Genomic DNA, 23,798 nt, shown 5'->3' on the forward strand with positions numbered 1-23,798 from the left:
CCATTGCACTGACCACTAGGCTACTCTAGGTACATGCTTGCTTCTCTAATAGGACTGGCCATAATATCTTGAAGCTATCATAGAGACTTGTATGTACTGTTTCTTTCACTTCTTTTTTTTGGGGGGGGGGAGGGGGGAGAAGGTCAGTGACTACTGAGGAAGTAAGGAAAGTCATGCCTTAATCCCTCCAGTGATCATGTCATTTAGGTCACCTTTTTATGAATTAGGCATGATTGAAACCTGTCTAGACCAAAATGTGTAACTTTTAGCCCTGGACATTCTTGCTTTGCTCCATTATGGCAACAACAACAACAGCAACAAACGCTCAGGTTTTGGGAATGTCCAAATTCTGCCTCCAACATGCCCCCTTATGATTTATATGCACCACAGAGAAAAACATCTCAATCCAAGTTTTGAAAATCGCGATTTTGATGTTTTTCGGAGAAAAACCTCCAAATGCCACGTTATGTCATTTTTGAGATGTTTTCTCTTTTGAAAATGAGCCCTATAAGCACTTAAAAGATAGGACTCTAATTAATTTGTCTCCATTTTGGAACTAGTTGGGTGCCTATAGATTAATTTTCAAAAGGTCTAGATTCCTAAGGTTAGGAATCGGATGCCTGTTTCTTTAAAAGAGTTCTCATCACATTCCCAAGTGGTTTGATTTGAAATAAAATATTGCTATCTCTAAGTACAAGATGACTGATATTCAGACCACGAGAGTTAGCTCGTCTGACTCCCGCAGCAGTGGTGAACCCGAAAAATTGAATGCCGATCTGTATCCGGTGACCAGCATTGAATTTCCAGGATTTTTTTTTGGCCACTATGCACATAGCTGGTTAAGCTGACCAGCTAAATTATAGCATCCAAAGATAGACTTGCTATTTTTGCGGGTCTATCTGGCCACTATTGGCCAATGACTATTGGAGCTAATTGGCTATATCGTGGTGACATAGCCGGTGCCGGGCTAGCAGCTAAGCACCAATATTCCGGGGGGGGGGGGGGGGGGGGGGGCGCTGCACCCAGGGGTGGGACACATCGGCGGTCCGCCCGGGTGTCAGCCCCGTAGGACGCCACTGAGGGGACAGGTTAAGAGAGAACCTAGGAGCTCAACACTGATTCCCAGCAGTGGATACCTATTTTATAAGCGTCAATTTAGATTTTAAAGTACAATTTAACATTAACTCCTGGATTCAACTTGCCCCATATCCACATATATTTTTAGGCAGTATTCACAGAGCCATTAAACGCTTAACATCCAATATTAAGAATCTAAACCATTTGACCCCCAAAACATAGTATATGGTATAATAAGCATTATCATAATGGGATAGACCAAAGGTCCATCAAGCCCAGGTATCCTGTTAACTCATGTCATAAGTACCTAGCAGATCCCTAAGAACTGCTGTGTTGGACCAATGTTCCATCAAGTACAGCATCCTGTCTTGGACAGTAGTTAAGTTCAGGTCCTAGGAAGTATCAAATAGAGATGTTAAGGACACTATTCATGCTATTCACTCTGAGAAGTCAGAGGTGATGAACTCCTGGCTGAATATTAATTGATCTGTCCTCAAAGAATGTGTCCTAACCTTTTCTAAACCCAGCTATACTATTAGCTTAGCCGACATCTTCCATCACAAACTCCACCTGTTAAGACATCTTATGTTCTTAGTATTAGAATATCCATACGGGCTCAGACCAATGGTCCATCTACCCAGCACCCTGTTTCCAACAGTGGCCACTACAGGTTACAAGTACCTGACAGAAACCCAAATAGTAGCAACTACCAATCCCAGGGCAAGCAGACTTTGACTTTATTTTTTAACTCGGTGGTACATTCACTGAAAAAAATGCTTCCTTTAATATGTTTTAAATCTGCTACAACTTAATTTCATTGTGCATTCCTAGTACTAGTATTGTTTGGAAAGGTAAATCATTGCCATGCATAATTTTATAAAGCTCAACTGAATCCCTTTTCAGCCATCTCCTTTCCATGCTGATGAGCCTTGAACTGTTTGACCTGTTGTTATAAGATAGCCTTGCAAGAGCTTGAATCATTTTTATTGCCCTTCCCTGTAGTTTTTCTAGTTTTGATATATCATTTTGGAATGAGATGAAAAGAACTGCATACTATACTGATTCTTTAGTAAATGTTTGTTTATGTGAGACACGTGAAGGGGCATAATCGAACGGAAACGTCTATCTCCATGGCGTTTATCTCCGAGAACGGGTCCGTGAAGGGGCGGACTGAAGCGTATTTTCGAAAAACATGGACGTTTATCTTTTTTGAGCTGGGCGTTTTGTTTTTCAGCGATAATGGAAACCAAAAGCTCCCAGCTCAAAACGAATACCTCCAAGACATTTATTCGTGGGAGGGGCCAGGATTCGTAGTGCACTGGTCCCCCTCACATGCCAGGACACCAACCGGACACCCTAGGGGGCACTTTTACAAAAAAAAAAAAAACAAGGTAAAACAGCTCCCAGGTGCATAGCACCCTTCCCTTGGTGTTGAGCCCCCCAAATCCCCCTCAAAACCCACTGCCCACAAGTCTACACCATTAATATAGCCCTAAGGGGTGAAGGGGGGCCCTACATGTGGGTACAGTGGGTTTGGGGGGGCAGTGTGGGAGGGCTCCCATTACCAGCACAAGTGTAACAGGTGGGGGGGGGGGATGGGCCTGGGTCCACCTGCCTGAAGTCCACTGCACCCCTAATAACTGCTCCAGTGACCTGCATACTGCTGCCAGGGAGGTGGGTATGACATTGAGGGTGAAAATAAAAAAGTTGTGAAACGGCATATTTTGTGGTGGGAGGGGGTTTGGTGACCACTGGGGGAGTCAGGGGAGGTCATCCCCGATTCCCTCCAGTGGTCATCTGGTCATTTATGGCACTTTTTGGGGCCTAGTATTCGTCGAAAAACAGGGTCCAGGAAAAGTGCCCTAAATTCTCGCTAAAAACGCATATTTTTTTTTCCATTATCGGCGAAAGGCGCCCATCTCTGATCGGCCGATAACCACGGCCCCATTTCGCCTTCACCACGCCTTTGACACGCCCCATCAACTTTGGTCCGCATCCGCAACGGAGTGCAGTTGAAAACGTCCAGATTCGGCTTTCGATTATACCGCTTTATTCGTTTTGTGAGATAAACGTCTATCTCCTGATTTTGGTCACAATATAGGCGTTTTCTATTTCGATTATATGCAGGTTAATGTACCACCTTTCAGTTCAAAAATTCAAAGTGGTGTACAATGCTAAGAGGGAAAGTAGAAAGGAACTCCATAACAAAATAGGACAGAGAAAAATTAAAGAGGGAGGAGGCAGAAGAGAAAGGGAGGCAAAGAGAAATAAGGTGCAGGAGGAAAGGAAGAGAGGGGAGAAGTTGGGCATGAGAGGGACAGGGACACAGGGACAAAATGTGGGGCATGGAGGAGAGAATAGGAACGGAACACAGAGGGGTAATGCTGGGCATGGGGGATAGGAGGGAGTTATAGGGACACAGAAGAGAGATGCCAGATAGGACCAATAAGGGATGGATGATGGACATGCATAAGGGTGGATGGTAGACATTGGAAAGATTTAAGAAAAAGCAGAAAAGAGACACGGGGCAAAAGCAATAAACAACAAGGGTAGAGAAATTATTAATTTTTTTTTCTGAATGTATTAGTTGGAAAATGTCCACTTTGGGAAGTGCACATCTCTGATATCTTGTATTTTAGTTTCTATTTTTATTACTATGACAGGTTTTCTATATAGGTCTAGAATGTGTTTGCTTTTGCAAGGTTTGTTTACTGGAGCTCTGAAAGGGTTTACCCTCCCCATCTCCGCCCCCCCCTCCTGCCCACATCCCCACTAATTGGGAAAGAGATGGTGTTATAGGGGTCCATCTAAATTGTTCTGCCTGGGGCCCATTCAGTCCTAGCTACACCACTGACTCTCTTACCTACAAGTTGGGGGCAGAAAGTATGCTATGATAGGCCAGCAAAAAGCAGCAAAGTTATTTTTCACAAGGCAGAGAAAGATAGATCAAGACCATAAAAGTAGCTGAAGCTTGTCTTACCTAAGACAAATGTTGAAATATCAGTGGAGACATCCGAAAGATATGTTAAAATTCTATCACTTTTCAAGAAAGTGCTTGAAATGGAGTATTATCAATACCTTCACTCAAAGGATCGGGCTTTCACTTTTTAAAATTGAGGATTTCCCTCATTGAGGCTTTTCACCTGAACATATTTGTCTTTTCAGGCCATCCACCCTACTTTAATCAGGGGCTTAGCCAGACTTCAACAGAAAGGGGGCAAGAGCCCAAGGTGGGGGGGGGGGGGGCACATTTTGGCCCGCCCCCCTTCTGCCCCCCTCCTACCGCCCCTTCTGCCTCCCTGCCTCCGCTGGAAGGTACCACTTCTGCCGCTTCCCCTCCCTGCCACCACCGCTGGAAAGTACCTTGGCTGAAGCATTTGTCCTGCACTGCTCTTACATTGCCTGGCACCCTGTCCTGCTTTCAGCACCATGCACACTTGTTTTAATGAAACTGAGCATGCACATGCTCAGTTTCATTAAAATGAGTGTGCACGGCAGTGGCGTAGCCAAGGGTGGGCCCAGGTGGGCCCTGGTCCACCCACTTTGTGTTCAGGCCCACCCACTAGCAACACACCTATGATGTGGCTGGCAGGGATCTCCAAGCCCCACCAGCCGAAAGCTCCCAACAAACTGTCCTTCTTGCGTACCTTGTAAGTAGCAGATCTTTGCCTGCAGCAAGCAGAAACTGATACATACTGCTCGCACTGGCCCCACAGCCTTCCCTCTGACGTATTCCTGCCTATGCGGAAACAGGAAATTGCATTAGTGGGAAGGCTGTGAGGCCAACATGAGCAGTGTGTATTAGTTGCTGCTCGCTGCTCGCTGTTGGTGAAAATCTGCTATTTAAATGGTATGCGGGGGATGGGGGATGTTGAGAGACCCTATGGCATGCAGGCGAGAGAGGAAGAGGGACCAAATCACTTGTGGGACAGGGAGGTTCTTTTGCCCACCCATCTTGGGCCCAGGCCCACCCAAAATTGGGTGTCTGGCTATGCCCCTGGTGCACGGCGCTGAAAAACAGGACAGGATGCCAGAAATGTAAGACCATCCTGGGGCAAATGCCTTAGCTGGGGTTGGGGACACCGCCAGCCAAACTGGGGGCCCCCAGTGCCAGTTTGAGAGGGTCCAGGCCCCCATGGCATCCTGTAGCTAAGCCACTATTCTGTCTTTGTAGATATCAAAACCCAACAAAAATATAGACAATACTTTGTTATTTGACCTAACTATCACGCTTATTTTCGAAAGACAAAGGCGCCCATCTTCCGACACAAATCGGGAGATGGGTGTCCTTCTCTCAGGGTCACTCAAATCGGCATAATCGAAAGCCGATTTTGGGTGTCCTCAACTGCTTTCCATCGCAGGGATGGACCAAAATTCACAGGGGCCGTGTCGGCAGTGTTCCGAAGGCAGGACGGGGGGCGTGGTTAAGAGATGGGCATCCTCGGCCGATAATGGGAAAAAAGAAGGGCGTCCCTCAAGAGCATTTGGCCGACTTTACTTGGTCCCTTTTTTTTCAGGACCAAGTCTCGAAAAGGTGCCCAAACTGACCAGATGACCACCAGAAGGAATCGGGGATGACCTCCCTTTACTCCCCCAGTGGTCACAACCCCCTCCTACCCAAAAAAACAAAATTTAAAAACATTTTTGCCAGCCTCTATGCCAGCCTCAATATCATACCCAGCTCCATCACAGCAGTATGCAGGTCCCTGGAGCAGTTTTTAGTGGTGCAGTACACTTCAGGGAGGCAGACCCAGGCCATTCCCCCCCACCTGTTACACTTGTGCTGGTAAATGTGAGCCCTCCAAAACCCACCAGAAACCCACTGTACCACATGTAGGTGCCCCCCTTCACCCCTAAGGGCTATGGTAGTGGTGTACAGTTGTGGGGAGTGGTTTTTTTTTTTGGGGGGGGGGGGTTGGGGGGCTCAACACACAAGGTAAGGGAACTATGTACCTGGGAGCAATTTCTGAAGTCCACTGCAGTGCTCCCTAGGGTGCCTGGTTGGTGTCCTGGCATGTGAGGGGGACCAGTGCACTATGAATTGCTGGCTCCTTCCACTACCAAATGCCTTCGATTTGGACATTTTTGAGATGGGTGTCCTCGGTTTTTGCATTATCGCTGAAAACCAGGGATGACCTAATGTTGAGATTCGGGCATCCCCGACTGTATATCGAAATGAAAGATGGATGTCCATCTTGTTTTGATAATACGGGTTGCCTCGCCCCTTCGCGGTACTGACCTTAGGGATGGACCGCCCTTAGATATGGTCATCCCCGTTTGATTATGCCCCTCCACACCACTTATCTTTTGATAAGTGGATAAGAAGGAGTCACCAGCTGAGATTACTAGCATTGATACATAAGCAGTACACATGCAGTAGGCATTTGTTATAGTTTGACAACATTCCTTGCTACATAATTTGCAGTTTTTCATTGACAAATTCTTTGCATACCAATTCTGTTATTAGCCTCTATATGGTGAATTTGCAATACAGTTTCTTCCATTTTGTGCCTGTCTCAAACCCTTTTGAATATGGAGCCAGCATCTTTAAAATTAATTGGTATATTCCTTCTATGCAACACATTGAAGACACAACAGCAAGATCAAATTGCTGGGTGTTTCTCTTCTTCCCTCTGAAATGCATCTGATGATAAAAACAGTCTTTGGCCTTAATTGAAAATGCACAAGTACTGGATATGCAATTCAAGAATACTGCTAACTCTAGTAAAGATGCTATGAGATCATGATGGAAATATTTATACCGCCAATGAATAACAGGTTTTAGTTTTTTCTTATGCTACTGATGACTATTTCAGATGGTTATTGCATTTATACAAAGACAATTCTGTTCTATCTCATGGCAACTTGAGAAAAGCAAACTGCTATGTTTATTAACTTTGGAACTCTTATTCTGCTGACACTCATTCTTCTTCAGGCAGTGTGTGTGCACTTCATAACCTAGAGGGCAATTTTAAAAGCTAGTTCTGCTGCAGCAGCCAAAAAGCAAATAGAATGTTAGGAATTACTCACAAAGGGATAGAAAGCAAAAATGGGAATATAATAATGCCTCTGCATTGATCCATGGTGTAACCGTCCGTACCTCAAGTGTTGTGTGCAACTCTGGTCATCACATTCCAAAAATGACATCGCATAACAATAAAAAGAGCAGAGGAGGGCAGAAAGGAAACAGGGACTAGAATGAATTTTATGAAGAAGACTAAACAGGTTAGTGCCCTTCATGAAAGAGAAGAGGTGTCTGATAGGGAATATGATAGACAAGTTTCAAATTATTGCAGTGTGGATCAGGATCATAGGGCATGGTTTTTACTCTAGGTTTTAGTAGTAGGACTAAAGAACACTCCCATGAAACTAACTGGTAGCAGTCTTAAAACAAATTTGAAAAGACAATATGTAACTTGGACTGACCAATGTTATGGACAGTGTGTTGGACTAGATGGACCACTAGGATGTAAAATCAAGGACATAAGACTTTCTCTCTCATATGCCCACTCATTCTGTAGATCTTGTGCTCATATTTGCACATTTCAGTCCAGATTCAGTAAATGGCGCTGAAAAGTAGGCATCGGGAAAATTCACGCTTGGCGCTGTTCCATAAAGGTGCTCTAGTTTGATCAATCTTTATAGAAAAGCACTTAGCATGTGTTCTGGTGCCGAACTTTGGGCCAACTGAAACCTGCAGTCCCCAAATTAACACTGTGTGTAATTCTTTGGAATGCACCGACCCACCCATGCCCTCCCAAAGCAATGCTTCCTTTTGTGTTGTGCGGAGAGGATTTGGTTGTGGATCTCTATAGAATCATGTGCAGCCAGATCCGTGTGCAAATCCAAATTAGAGATAATTAGCATCAATAAGTGATTAGTAACAGCCAATTATTGATTGTTAATGGCTCATTAACTAATTTATTTACATGAGCACCATTTATAGAATCTGTAAGTACATGTTTTCCATATGCAGAAAACAGTTTGTCACATCTATACATTATTCCTGATGTATTTCACTGTCTGCACCCATGGCTTTATGGAACAGTAGGCCTGTAAGAAATTCAGAAGACACACAATGAGGACAATTTTCAAAGGCATTCTTGCAGGAAAATACCAGTTGTTTTGGAGTGTGTGTAGTTTTCTTATCCTTTAGCTGCAAGACACTGGCAGACAATGGGGCTCATTTTCAAAAGAGAAATAAATCTCAAAAACGGCATGAAGTGGCATTTTGATATTTTTCGGATTTGAGGTGTTTTCTCTACAGTGCATGGAAATCACAAAGGGTTGTGTTGGGGCAGGATTTGGGCATTCCCAAAACTTGGACTTTCATCTGCCATAATGGAACAAAGCAAAAACATCCAGGGCTAAAAGTTAGATGTTTTGGTCTAGACCTGTTTCAATCATGACTGAATCACAAAAAAATGCCCTAAATGACAAAATAATCAACGGAGAGATTAAGGCATAATTCCCTTACTCCCCCAGTGGTCACTGACCCCCTCCCTCCTCCCAAAGATGTGAAAGAAATAGTACATACCAGCCTCTTTGATAGCTTCAGATGTTATGGCCAGTTCTATTAGAGTAGCAAGCAGATCCCAATATACAGTTAGCCCACACTAAGGGGTGAATTCTATAAATTGCGCCTAAAAAATCAGTGCCAAAAAACCCCTCTTGCTATTCCATAAGCTATGCCTAAAGTTAGACCTGGTTTATAGAATTGCACTTGTCTCGGAGGTCGCATATAAACTTAGGTGCATCCAATTTACATGCATATTCTATAATTGCAAACATAACCCAGAACCACCCATGACCCTCCCATTTCTGCACCACCTTTTCCAGGATGCACGTAAAATTTAGACATCTTAATTGATCCAATTAGCACCAATAATTGCTTGTTAAAAACAATTAGCACTAATTGACTCATTATTCGATTAAATTGTGCACGCAAATTGGGTATATGCCCAAATTTGTACATGTAATTTTTGGCATGGCCTGCAAAAAAAAAAAAAAAGGAAAAGAAAAGAAAAAGGCATACAAAAATGTCATGTTAAATCTTAGCTTAGCGTGCCAGGAAAGTCCAACATTAGAACCTGTTCAGCCCAGATCTTACCACACTTTAGTAAAAGGGCCCCATAGTTTGTCATATATCCAAAAAAAAGACAGCATGGAAACATGCTCATACTAATTCCCTATTAACAGCTAATATAGAAAATGCCAATTTGGGTGGGGCATGGAGGAAAGAAACTGAGCCTTATAGTTAGAGGCAATTCTATAAAGAGGGTGCCAACATTTATGTGCCAAGAATGTGCATAAATGAATAGAATAATGGCAAGTATGCACATATAAATACCAAAATTCCACCTAAGCACAAGTGTTTGATAGATGGGTACATATAGGCAGAGTCTGGATGGGCTTCACATGTATGTAACATAGAATACTCTAAGGTATGCAATATTTCTGGCATTTAGTCACATATTTACCTGTTATGCTAATATTCTGTAAAGGAAAGTAGGTGCCTACTTTCTTATATAGATTAGTTGCACATAAGTGTCTATATATAGGTGCACTATTATAAAATTGTCCATTTAATGTGGAGGTTGTTACCTTTTGTTGAGGGCTGGATTCTATAAATCACACTCAAAAATGGGTACCAGAAAAGATCAGTGCTAAGCGTGATTCTAAAGAGGGTACTGTCCTTCATAGAATCTCCCTTAGTGCCAATTCCCTTATCCTAACTTTAGGTGCCAGACTTATACCTGCTGAAGCCCTGTGTAAATGCTGACCCCCAAGTTAGGTGCTCTGAGCCATTATTCTGTATGAATGTGTGCAATTTTTCAGTAAGCCCTGACACGCCCATGCCCCTCCCATAGCCATGCCCCCCTTTTGGGTGGCATGCTATGGGATTTAGGGCTCTGCATTACAGAATAGCTTGCAGCCAGATGAGTGCACAATTCTAATTGTTACCTCAATAATTGGTTGTTAGCACCCAATTACTGATTGTTAATGGCTCTTTAAGCAATTAAGTTGTGCATGAATCTCGGCAGCATGTCCCAAATTTGGGCACCATATCTAGAATCCAGGGGTAAACGTAACGTGGCAGAGAACATGATGCAGCTAGCTATACGTCAAAAGATGTAACCAACCTCATTGTGAATTATCTAATCTTCAGTTTAACGTGAGGTTGTGCCTTTTTCTTTGTGCTACCTGCATTGCTGTCTTCCCTGACATTCTGGAAGTGCCCCAAGAGTTAACATTGAGGTTTTCAGTTATCACTTGATAATTTTGGCTTTTTACTGCATAGTAACACTAAATACCTAGCACACTATAAGAAACAGTCCCCTAATTGGAACCATGACTGTTAAAGCAGATGAGTGTCTTAATATAAACATAGCTTTATACTCAGTGAAATAAGAAATTCCGTAGAGTATAAGTTGGTCATGGGAGAAAGCTTTGCATGTACATTAAAGTTCAAGAATTTACGTGCATAGTGAAAGTACACATGTAACACCATGGTTTAAAAGATGTGTTGAGTGTTTGCATGTACTTTTAACCAAATAAGCATATTCAAACAGAAAGCCCACAGGTTCATGTGGGTTTGAATATCAGTTGGATTTGTGCAAGCTACACAGTAGGCTCCTTGGGGGTCAATATTCAAAAGAAATCTCTGGTTACTTTTTCAGTTATCTTTTTTTTTTTAATTCCCCAGAACCAGTAATGTATGACCAATGAAAAAGCTGGTATAAACTTTTTCTTATCTGGATAAGTAAAGGAAGCAGTGGCATTCTAAGGGCACAATTCAAATTTAAGCAGACAAAACTGAATAACAGGGCTGCCTGGTTGAACTTAGCTGGGCATAGCTGTTGCTAAATATCTCAATGAAGTTATTATTATTTATTTATTTATTGCATTTGTATCCCACATTATCCCACCTCTTTGCAGGCTCAATGTGGCTTACAATTTGTCGTGGATATTGGAAATAGAAGAGAATATACATTTGGTTTATGGAGGGTTAGGGTTACATGGTGGTGAAGTACATGGTTGTATTACAGCAAAAGATGTTATAAGACATTCCTGTATATATTAAAGATTGTACAGTTACATGTGTTGATCTTTGTGATAAATCTTGTTGAAGAGATAAGTTTTCAGTAGTTTGCGGAAATTGGCCAGTTCATGGACCGTTTTCAAGTTGCATGGTAGTGCGTTCCATAGCTGTGCGCTCATATAGGAAAAGGTAGATGCATGCAACAATTTGTATTTCAGACCTTTACAATTGGGAGGATGAAGATTGAGGAATGTGCGAGAAGATTTTATTGCGTTCCTGGGTGGTAGTTCTATTAGGTCTGACATGTAGGCTGGAGCGTCTCCATGGATGATCTTGTGGACTAGGGTACAAAGTTTGAACGTGATGCGTTCTTTAAGTGGGAGCCAGTGTAGTTTTTCTCGTAGGGGTGTCGCACATTCATATTTTGATTTGCCGAATATTAATCTGGCTGCTGTGTTCTGGGCTGTCTGGAGTTTTTTAAGTATTTGCTCTTTGCAACCAGCATTACAATAGTCCAGATGACTGAGAACTAGTGATTGTACCAGATTGCGGAAGACGGATCTTGGAAAAAATGGTTTAATTCTTTTTAGTTTCCACATTTGAGTGAAACATCTTTTTGGTTATGTTTGTCGCATGATTCTCAAGTGTTAAGTTAACAGGGTAGACTTAATACTTTCCCTTGGACTGTAACTTTTGAATACTGTACCCTTAGGGCTTGATCTTCTAACAGGACATCAATGTAAAAAGTCCAAAAATGCACTTCATAAAGGCAACAGTTGACTATTAAGTGCTATTACGAAATAGGCTTCCAGATCCAGCTCTAATAGTGTGCAAATTCCCATACACAAATTTACATCTGCTTCTAAGACGGTGCAAAACATGTGTATACTCTATGTATGTACATGCATATTTTATAAAATACATAAGTACATTGCAAACCTGATTCTGCTCCAGCCAGACTACACCCAGATCACATAAGGGCAGGCATACACTTTCTGTGTGCCTATTTTTTGTTTGCATATACAGTTGTGAGATTTTTTAAGAGCCCATTTTCTGTGTGTAAAGCAGGCTTTGCACAAAGAAAATGCTTTATAAAATTACCCCCTTAGAATGCAAAGTTAGGAACCCTACTGAAAATTTAGCCCTTAAATAATTCCACAAAGACCTTCATTTTATTTTGCTCTTTCATTAACCCTGCATTATATCATGCAAATGAAAACACTTTCTAACTAATGTATGAGTGATGTTTTTCCAGTGAATGATCTTTAATAACATTATCATACTTATTGCTGTATTTCCTTAACTTATACTGAAAGAGTAAAAGTTAAGACATCTTTCCAGTATTGATGTGATGATTTACAGTGCCTAATATAAGAATGCCTGATATATTTTCCTTTGAAATATAGTACACACCAGAAGAGTTATTCGACTATGACTATGTGTATGGGGAAGAGGACTATAAAGATATTCCATTTGCAACAGATGGACCCACACAAACTGAAGATTTAATAACCCAAACTGAGGTAAAACAAACCTGGTCAGCACGTCACCTCTTCTTTCAGCTCTCCTTCACGCAGTCCTTTACCTCAAATCCATAACACTTGATTTTTCATTTAGCAGCTAAAATCTTGAAGACTGGTGACCTTGAATTTGACCTTGCTCTGCTTCATTCATTTATAGTCTCTGCATGTCTTTTCTTCTTATTCATATTTTCCATTCCATCTTTCACTGCATTTTTTTTCAAAAAAGAAACTCAGTTCCAAAAAGAAGAAGCAAGCAATGCCCTATAATATAAAGGACAATCCCAAAAAGATCATATCCAAAATATCTGAAACATTTGCAAGTCAGAAGAAGAAAGGCATGACCGATTACCAAGCAACAACAACAGACAGACTAGGGATAAAGGTAGCATAAACGTGACCAAGATCTTCCCCAAATGAAGAATGGAAGATCTCTGATCACGAGACATAGATAGACCTAACATCACTAGATGCATACGTCTCTAGCTAATCCTATAAGCAGATTGCACAGTGATTCCTTAGTAATACTGAACTGTTTCTTACAGTTTAACAATGTTTTTCTCTCTCTGATACTAGGCCAACATTGTTGAGGATATCCATGAGTATAATGTGGAGGAAACTGACTATGGATTTTCAGAGACTTCTCAGACTGAATCACCTGTTCATACTACTGAACCAAATAAGGTAACAATGACACTTTAAAAAGAAAAGGGATAAAATATTTCAGAATGCTAGATATATCAGATTCGCTTAACACTAGTAGGTTCTCAGTTTTATTATGTCAAAAGAAATCCTCCATTTTGGTTCTGTTAAAAGCAGATAATTCAGCTTATATAGACTTTACAATATAAATCTTTTTTCTTACAGTAAATGTCATACTCCAGCTGGCACTTACAGTTTTGAAGAAAAAGAGATGTCTTCTGTTTTGCTCTCTATCATTAATACATCAATGCTGTGAAATACTAATTTTATCCCACTAAATATCTAAAATTGAAACTCATGTGACCAGAACGGCACCTTTTAAATACTGTCCCTTGTTGAAAATTTAATATACATCCATTAAACCAAAAAGATGTTCAAAACTAATTTTTTCTGTAAATAATTACAGAAATCAATTTTAATCTGAACATTAAACAATTTAGAAAAATAAGGCATTTATCAAAGTAAACAAGTACGAGCTTTTACCTTTGCTAGGATTTACACCAGGTTTCAGTTCATTCTTGCACCCAAAAATTGAGCATGGGAATCAGCTCTACATGCTGTTTCTAAAAGGAGGACTCATCCCAAAGCACCCTTTATAGCATAGCACTGAGCACCAATTTTCCCGGTGCCTAATTTTGAGCCCTTATGACATTGAAAGTGCATAACTGCTGCTCTATAGTAAAAGGGCCCCTATATTGCTTTTTCTCTGCATGTGGACATATATTTTACACATTTGTATACATGCAATGTTATACAAGTCTTTTTCCATGTTAAGTAACAAGCATTACGTGGAAATGGCTTTATGAAATTATTCAATACAACTGAAGGAGAACCAGTCCACTCCCACAAAAGAGAAAAACAAAACTGAAAGGGGGTGGGAATGAACACAGGACAATGAATCAAGATAATGGAGCCAAATCTTTATTTTGAAACGGTGAATAACAAGCACAGAAGGTAACTACAACCTATGGACCCAACAGGGGCCGTGTTTCGGTGGTGAAGTCTTCCTCAGGGGTCCTCCTATGGGAAACCAAATTCATAATGGAAATAAATCCAAGAAACTGCACTAATGGAAGCCTTGAACTGCTACTGATCTCCACCGAGCCCTGTTTCCAGGAGACATGATGCAGAAGACCCCCTACCAGTGTCTACCACCCTTGAAAAAGGGTAGGATAGGTGAATTTCAGGACAGACAGGACATTTTTTTAATTATTGTTTTAGACACCAAGTAATATAGGCTTTCCATCAATTTGAGAGTAATTTTCAAAGCTATTTCCACAAGTGAAAAATTGCTTTGCCTTCATAAGTGGGCTTAAAAAAATTATCTGTTCAAAATGTAAAAGAAAAAAAAATGTATGTAGGGGTTCTTTTACCCCTACATCAAGAAGAGCAATTCCATAACAGCATTTCACTTATGTGTGCACACTTGAAAATTCAAATATTCTAATTAGCGTAGAAAATTAGTGTCTCAAAGAGTAGGTGTATATGTAAACCTATAGTTTTTCAGAAACTATGCATATTTATAACTCATGCACACAGTTACACATTACCTCATTTACAACAGCTGCCGGATTGTGAAGGCACATAAGGCATATGTTGCACTATTTTTACAGAGGCCAGTTAGAATGGTGAGGCCAGTTGGGTCCATGGGCTGACTAATATTTTGCAGAACAATCTTCAGTAACAAATGAGCTTGAGGGAGGAGGCGGAGTTGGGTTCTTCAGCTGTCCAACTAAAAAAGGTGTTCCACTGCCCCTATTTTATGTGTGTTTATGAATTATCCCAATGACAAGTAGGAATATAGATTTACCAACCTGCTGTGAGGCAGGCACAAATGCTCAGCCTAAGGTTGCCCAGATGGCATGTATTTTTATATATATGCACATATTTTTCAACTCCCAACCTCTGCCTTGGGAACTCTTAAGCTTATGTCACATAAAAGTGTGCCTGCAAGTCAGTAGTGTATACATTTGTGCAGTATGCCCTATGACAATTTTATAAGTGTCTACTGTGCACATGTGAAGGGCATTTCTATAATTGGATTGTCTATTTTATGTACCATATGTAAATTTACAGAATACTCCACTTTTGTGGGTAAAGGCATGTATAAGTGGCATAGATGCCCTATTATTAAAACTTAGCATGCACTAACAGAATTAAAGTGCACTAACCCCCTAATTCTATAAATTTGCCCAAAATTGCCCGTGCACATTTGGGTGCTGCCCAATTTGTATGTGCAATTTATTTGAATAATGAGCCACTTAGTGCCAATAATTGGCTTTTTAACAAGCCGTTATTGGCACTAATTAGATTTAATTGGGATATACGTGCATAAATTTAGGTGCGGGTTCCGCACCTAAAATTTACATGCGATCTGTAAAAGGGGGCATGAAAATGGGAGGGGCATGGAGGAATGGGGGTGCTCTTAAATTTAACACACATTGAAATAGAATAATGGGGATATGTGTACCATGCTTCAGTTGGTGCAAATGGCCAAGCCTAAAGTTAGGCATGATTCCCAGGTTTAAGCGCTATTCTATAAACAGCACCTAACTTTAAGCGAAGCTTATAGAATAGCACTTTTTGTGGTGCTGATTTTTTTGGTGCCATATATAGAATATTTCCCTAAATGCTGCCCCCAGATTCTTTATAGGTCACCCAAAGTTCGGCTGGAATTTGCGCACAGGAACTCAATTGATTAATGAGTAAGAACAAGCACCAATTAGGCACTTAATTGGTATTGACAGAGTACTTAATTGGAGTTGTGCATGGATCTCCTCTGTGCGCTGTTCTATAACATGGTGCTTAACTTTTCCTGAGCTTAAGCCAAAAAGGGGTGTGGCTATAGGAGGGGCATATGTGGGTCATGGGTGTTCCCAAACGTTAGGGATCATGTTATAGAATAATACTCACCTAAGTTTGGGCATAAATGTAAAGGGACATATACATGGGTGGATTATAGGCGGGATGTGGGCATAGGCATGGGCATGGACATGTCTCCCACTTATGCACATAACTTACAGAATGCATGCCCTTGCTACATTTACATGACTGCAGTTACACCAGGTCTATGGTTGGTGCTGCTGTGGGTACATAAATTTTAGACATGTCGACGGTGGGCAATGCTAGTGTTCTATAATGGAATCCGTGTGCCCAGATGCCATTATAGTGCCTAAAAGTAGGTGCCCTCTTGTAGAATTGCCTTCATAATTTTGTTTTAAGTACAAAGGGCTTATAAAGCTACTGTCATAGCATCAATGGGAAAATGCTTAGTATACCTAATAATTGCTCCATTGTTCTAACCGTTAACTAGCAAATGCTTATTAGAACTAAGACATTGTTTAATGGAACAGAATACTAATGCATTAATGCTTTACAGCTAGTTTATTATCTTTTGATTTATCTGAAAGAGTGACTGCAGGTTTTCAGTGCCTAATTGAAAGATAATATGAAGCAGTTGTACTTTTTTGTTTCTGTATGAAAAGTCAACATGCAAGACTGGCAGAGAATAGCTCGCTTTTACTAACACTAACCTCATATTCCTCATGTCACCCAATTTTGACTGCTTATGTGCCTAGCAAAAGCCAACTGAAGAATCATTTGCTGAGGAGTACATAACAGGAGAGGAATATGATTCTGAGGTCAAAAACCCTGAGGAAACAGAATATGGGAAAAAAGAAGTAGATCTCAATGAACTGAAATTCCAGATGGAGATCTAGAACCTTATGACATTTATGAATACAAAGAATATGAAGAAAACCAATTAGTCCCACAGTGGAGGAATTTGGTCCTGGTGTACCAGCTGAGCTCGATGTCACAGAAACCAATGTAAGTCATAACGTTCACGTGGTGTTTGTACTGCAAAATCTAAGCTACTATGCTGTTTTTTTCTCATAGGTGCTGGTAAATTGGAAGTCTTCACTCTTTCAATCCAATGCAGCCTCTTAAATACCTTATCATACTGCTATAGATTTATCTGTAGTAATACTAGTGAGAAGAGCTGACAGAAGGATTAAAGTCTTTTGCAAAGGTTCATAGTCAGGTCAGCCACCTCCAAAAGAAATAATTGTCAATGTATTGACAATGTTGATTTTGTTTGTTTATACTGCCATCGTATACTGTGGGACTTTTAGTAACATGATTGCATGACCACAGGGCTATGTTTACTCCCATTGAGAAAACACATTTGAATTAGATGCATTTTTACACATCTATTAGTGATGTGCATTGATTTCTGGATAAATGGTAAATGAAAACAATGAGGACATGTTTGCTTTTTATACCTTTAAACAAATGAACAAGAGACTAGTCTCTGTCAAATCCTTCTTTATTCCATTCAGTTTTGGTAGACAACTATATACATCCATAGGTAAGATGGATGCAGGGTTCAATCTGTGGACCAGATGGAGGCAGAGGGAAAACAGACAATTTTTTTTTATGATATCACTGCAACCTGGAACTAGTCAAATATTTTCTACCTCCAGCAGATGGTGTAGGTTGGACTGGTGCAGGTGGGGTTTTTTTTGTTTTGGGCCTGACTTCCACAGACTGAGCTAGGGATGATCTCTTGCTGGTTGAGTCCTGAGGGCTGTTGATTTCTTCCAAGAATTGATCTGCAGGTTATCCCAGTTTGAATTAGGGTGACTAGGAGCCCCCCTTCTAAGCTTGTAGCCATCATCTGCAAACCAGCTTCTTGGTGCCCTGGCTTCCCACCCTCCTTCCCCCTATCTCTAGAACCTTCAGATGATACTGAAAAATATACAAACAAAAAAGCAAACTAACCAAACAAAAAACAAAACAAATGAAAATGAAACTTCATCCTGACTCTGGAGGGACGATTTAGCAGGCCTGTGTCTTTGGGCTGGGCCCAATGGGGAGTGTTTGCTGTGGCATAGGTGAGTGCTGGGTGGGGGAAGCCACATGCCTGTCAAACGCTGTAGCTACCGGCTCCTCATACCCTGACTGTGGGGTGGAGTCATCGTGGGGATCATAGATAGCCTATGGGATAGCTCCAGATTGGTCTGAAAGAAGTGCTGCACAGACTAAGCTGACCTGCTCTGGCCTTGACAACCATGGTGGGATCTGCAGTCATTTTATATGCTGGATGCATGGAAGGGCAGAATGTTGGAGATCTTCCTTCGTGGGGCTTGGAGGAGTCAACCACAGGTCCCTCTTGTGTGGTCCCACCCTTGGGGGCCCCAGTTGGGACCTGGGCCTCATGCTGGTGGCTACCATTTCTGAGAGACTCAATAGGGCCCTGGTGGCATGGCACAGGTTAGACTTTGTAGGGGTTTGCTCCCAGGGTGGTTTGAGTTCTCAGTCTATTTTCCCATGTTTGTATAGGGTCCCTGCCTTATCCCCCTCCTCCTCTTTCTCCTCCACCCCCCTTTCCTGCATCTTCTCCCCAGCAAGAGGTCTCTGGCAGTCAGTGGTAACACAGATGACCTCCCTGCACTCTTTCCCTCTGAGGACCTGGGTTGGGAGGATGGCATGTTGGGTCCTGTGTCTCCAGTGAGTTATGACTTGCTGGAGTCAGGGGAGCTCTCCCCAGTGAAAAAGAGCAGCTCTCCAGTGGTCCAGCTATTTGGGTAGGAGGTTCAGCTGGTGGCCTTCCTACCAAAGCAAATGCTATTTGTTATTTGGTCTTCATGTGCTCTAGTTCTTTCACATTGGTGGTGGGACAGTATTGATACCTTTGGCTGAGACACTGGGCATTAGGTGCTGCATCCAAATACTAACTTTGCAGGTTGCCCTTTAGAGGTCATTTACTCTTTGCAAGGACCTGGAGAAACTGCTCAAGGATCTGGGGAATATTGAACCTCAGGGGTCTCCTCAAGGATAAATTCAGAGGTCTTCTAGGTACTTTGGAGGCAGGAACTGATCCCATGATTGTGGGTCATTACCACACCTGGAAGCCGGCAGCCAGTGCTCCTTGGTCCACGGGACAAAAAAGACAGCCCTTTCATGGTTTAAAGTGAGCCAAAGACAGTGGAGGGACCTCTGGATCATCCAGTCCCACCCAATATAGGGCCACACAAAGGATCAGAGAGTCCCTCCTGGACTGGTGCATTAGAGTGTGCCACCCCATTTTAGATGCCTTTATGGTCTCCCCTTGCAGATCTCCTCTGAAGCACCAAGCAGTGGAGGACACCCTGAGTCAGCTGATCCAGTGAGATGCTGTGCCTATGGAGTTGGGCTGGGGCCACTATTCAATTTATGTCATGGTGCTCAAGAAAGAGGGTTCCTTCCATCTGATTCTAGATCATAAAGGATTATTGCTTTCTTATGGGTTCCCAGATTTTGAATGGAGACCCTCCAGTTGGTGATTGCCCCAGTTCATCCAGGAGAGTTCCTTTCCTCCCTGGATTTGGCAAATGTTTACTTTACATTACTCATTTGTTCAGATCACCTGTAGTTCTGTGGTTTTGCATGTTGGGTAGGCAACATCACCCCAACCTTTTCTAAGGTCATGGTGGTAGTGGTTGCAATCTTCCTCAAGGAAAAAGTACCAGTGGACCTCTACTTGGACAACTGGCTCATTTGGACAAACTCAGCAGAGGTCTGATGTGTTGCAACCTCCTGTGTGGTATAGGTCCTTCAGTACCTTGGTTGGGTCATCAACTCCAAGAAGAACCACATTGAGCTGACCCAGGACTTGGAGTACCTAGGTGTGCACTTTCCTACCGAACAGGGGTGCATCCGTCTGATCCAGGAGTAGGTAGCCAAACTTGAAGCACAGAAACAGGCATTTTGCACACATCTGGCTCCCAGACCATGGGATTACCTTCATCTTCTGGGCCTGATGGCAGTCACCCTGTGGCTTACATATATCCACTGTAGTACACTCTCCTGTACCACTGCAGTTTGAAGTTCCAGGAATTTGAAGTCTGTCTCCCACTGCCTATCAACTCCCAAGAGTTAATATAGCGGGACCAAGCCATCTCCTCTGCAGGTCTCTCCTAGATGTTACAGTGTTAAACACAGATGCAAATCCCATGGGTTGGGAAGCCTGCTCTAAGTTTAAACTCAACAACCAATTCCCACTCATACAAACAAAAATACATTGTGTGTGGGATAAAATGGTTCTAACTTCAAAAAAGATCACGTACTTATGGAGAAGAAAAAAACCTCAGAACCTAGTCTAAAATGTGTGGTTATCTTTTAGGCTTTAAAGGTTAATGACTTCATTGGCTAAAAAAACCTTTACCCTTTCACATTAATCAGGTTGTTTCCCTTCCCACCTTCCTGTGTGGGTCCAGGGAAGAGGGAAAATCTCACTCCATAACTTAGATGTATGCAGAGTGCTGATGAAATATTTCAGCAAGTCTGTCCACCTGTTTGTGTTATTTCATGGACCATGGGAAGGGGAGGTGGTGTCAAATGCATTAATTTTTCACTGTATCAAGACAGCTATTGAGACTGCCTATAATTTGGCAAATAAAGTGGTGCTGTTTGGTTTGTGGGCCCCTTGTCTAAGGCCCAGGGCACTTCATGGGCCATGGCTTGAGCTGAGGACATCTGTAGTACTGCAGAACAGTCTTCCATACTTTCTTTTGTGAAGCATTACAAACTGGATTTGCGGGCCAGAAGCGATGGAATCCTCCAAGGCAAAGGATTTGGGGCAGCCTCCTTGATTCATCCCTTCCTACAGAAATCCCTGGCACATGCACATGGACTTAGTATGAAATATTCCTTGAACAGTTGATTTGAGATTTTATTAGGGGCATTTTACCCATTGTGAAAATAAAAATCAGTTTATGTCTCTTTATGACACTGCAGCTTGCTGAACCTACAAGCTACTCTCGTTTATTCACCAAGGACCAGAAATACTAATCATTTTCCCATAGACACACAGCAGGAAAATCTTTTTAGTACATCCAACTCAGGTGCATGTGCAGGACACACCCCACCCTTTTCCCTGTTCCTGCTAAGTAATATTTATGTTCACTTTAGTCGTGCTCAGATTGAGAACTTTTGCACAAGAGAGTTCTAACCAAATAGACAATTAGTTATAAATTCAATAAATGGTAGTGAATTTTTTTTTCTGGACCAGAACATCTTTCATCATGGCACTTGTTTTTAATCCCATCTGATTTTCCTCCAGAAGACATCATATGTAACCTAAACCTGCAACCATTTCCAAAGATTTATCTTACTTCCTTTCCCTTACAGCAGATACTGTGACATTAACCGTGGGAGCTACAGCTGTCCCTGCTTGTTCCCCTGAAACACAAATCTGACACATTAATCACATTGACTCAGGAAATGCAATGAAATTTGGCTGCAGTTTCATTAATTATGACACATTACATTTTTTATCTAATATCTGAGCACCTGTAAATTATTACCAGTGTGTCTGGCAGAAGCTGGTCTACTAACTTAAGGTGGGTTGTGTCAATGTGATTAATGTGTCAGATCAGATTTAAAGCAAGAAAAAAGAGGTTATAAGGATAGAGAATCTCACCAAACAAGTGTTGAAAGACATCTGAGGGGTGAAGTTATTAACGTGGGCTGCTGTTAACTTGGGTTATGTTACCATAGTGTCATTGCATAAAATGGGACCATATGCTAAAATAACCCAACTTAACTGTAGCCCATGTTGATAACTCACCCCCCCCCCAAGCATCCCCCAATCTTAATACCCTTTCCAGCCCCCCTTCTACCAAATCAAGGTGTAATGAAGCTTGGATAGTGGAATAGAAAGGGAGTGGAGGAGTGGATGTCAGGAAGTATTTTTTCATGGAGAGGGTGGTGGATGCTTGGAATGCCCTCCCACAGGAGGTGGTGGAGATGAAAACAGTAACGTAATTCAAACATGCGTGGGGTATGCATAAAGGAATCCTGTGCAGTAGGAATGGATCCTCAGATGCTTAGCCAAAATTGGGTGGCGGAGCAGGTCGGGGAAGAGAGGTTGGTGGTTGGGAGGTGAGGATAGTGGAGAGCAGACTTATACGGTCTGTGCCAGAGCCAGTGATGGGAGGCGGGACTGGTGGTTGGGAGGCAGGAAATACTGCTGGGCAGACTTGTACGGTCTGTGCCCTGAAAAAGGCAGGTACAAATCAAGGTAAGATATACACATATGAGTTTATCTTGTTGGGCAGACTGGATGGACCATGCAGGTCTTTTTCTGCCGTCATCTACTATGTTAAGTAGTGGCCTAGTGGTTAGGGTGGTGGACTTTGGTCCTGAGGAACTGAGTTCAATTCCCACTTCAGGCACAGGCAGCTCCTTGTGACTCTGGGCAAGTCACTTAACCCTCCATTTCCCCAGGTGCAAATAAGTACCTGTATATAATATGTAAGCTGCATTGAGCCTGCCATGAGTGGGAAAGCACAGGGTACAAATGTAACAAAAAAAAAAGGGGGGATTAGGGAAGAATACTTTCACACTGGATCCAGCCCCATGCATCCTGACTCAGGTCCTTTCTGTTATAGCAAAATGAACAGTGTATTTGTTAGTTAAAAGTTTTGATTACCCACCCTACATTCAAAGGCAACAGGGCAGTTCACTGTTAAAGAGAAAATCCTAAAAACATTTAAATACAGAAATATAAGTTAAAACAAACCAAATATTTTAACAAAAATATAACATAAAATAGTACATCACAAATTAATGCCTTTAAACTACTACAAAAATATGCCTAGGGAAAAGGCAAGACCTTCAGTTGCTTTGTAAAAGACATGAAAGACGTTATCGAGCCTATTTTATAATGGGAGAGAATTCCAGATCATGGGAGTCATGTAACTGGCGGCTTTCTTCCAAGTCAGTTAGAACTGTCTTATAAACAACCTTCCAATGTGTTTTTTGGTTCTGCAGTGATTATCCAGCATCTTGTAGGCATGCATTCTTATCTTCATTTTTATCTTATTTTTGCATCAGCTTTGGTTACATTTCTAGTGCTATAGAGTCCAATATATTTTGTTTTATAGCTCTTGATACAGAATAAAGCCAGAAATATCATAAAATCACCCACAAGATATGGCACAATGCAAACAATGCTGCCAAATAAACCAAATGTGTCTGGTGCTTTCTACCTGTATGATGTACAGTGTTCTCTCTAACCTGTGTGGAAGTTCTCCAACTGCATTGCCGCCAGTAGGAGGTGGTACTTCAGTATTGTAATTTGAATCATTAGGGACAGGCAGGTCCTCTGGAATCCTGCAGAATTTGCCTTTTCCTTGCTGTTGCAAATGTGATTGTAATGCTGCCACCCACCTGAAGTTGTAGGCTGAGTATCCACCAAACCAGCTTCTTCAGCCAAGGGTCAGTCCACAGCAGTCCTCAACAATACAGCAAAAAGTCCCTCCACGCTAATAACCCAACAAAAGGTTACTCCAGAGTACTCCTCAGCAACTCAAAGGTCCATTCACACAAATAGTCCAAGAGATAGCCAGCCCTCTACCCACCCACACACAATAATAATCCAGCCAAAGGGCTTGCCACCACCAAGAAGGGGG

General features: G+C 41.9%; 1 protein-coding gene and 1 long non-coding RNA gene across 3 annotated transcripts in view; both read left to right on the plus strand.

The window, feature by feature from the left end:
- The window catches only part of COL11A1 (collagen type XI alpha 1 chain), a 700,769-nt gene that overhangs the window by 261,182 nt on the left and 415,789 nt on the right, over positions 1–23,798 (plus strand). The window contains exon 1 of one of the 2 annotated variants that reach the window (XM_030205575.1): positions 17,157–17,169. The exons of the other annotated variant lie outside the window; for it this stretch is intronic. The gene's annotated coding sequence lies outside the window, so the exon portion shown is untranslated. Of the gene's footprint in view, positions 1–17,156; positions 17,170–23,798 lie in introns of those variants that run through there. 2 annotated transcript variants of the gene reach the window in all.
- Positions 12,532–17,021, plus strand: LOC115471759. Its single transcript, XR_003942410.1, has 3 exons — positions 12,532–12,642; positions 13,216–13,323; positions 16,920–17,021. It is a non-coding gene; the product is annotated as an uncharacterized LOC115471759 (long non-coding RNA).

The sequence above is a fragment of the Microcaecilia unicolor genome, chromosome 6 (assembly GCF_901765095.1).
Source record: "Microcaecilia unicolor chromosome 6, aMicUni1.1, whole genome shotgun sequence".
NCBI classification, from domain to species: domain Eukaryota; kingdom Metazoa; phylum Chordata; class Amphibia; order Gymnophiona; family Siphonopidae; genus Microcaecilia; species Microcaecilia unicolor.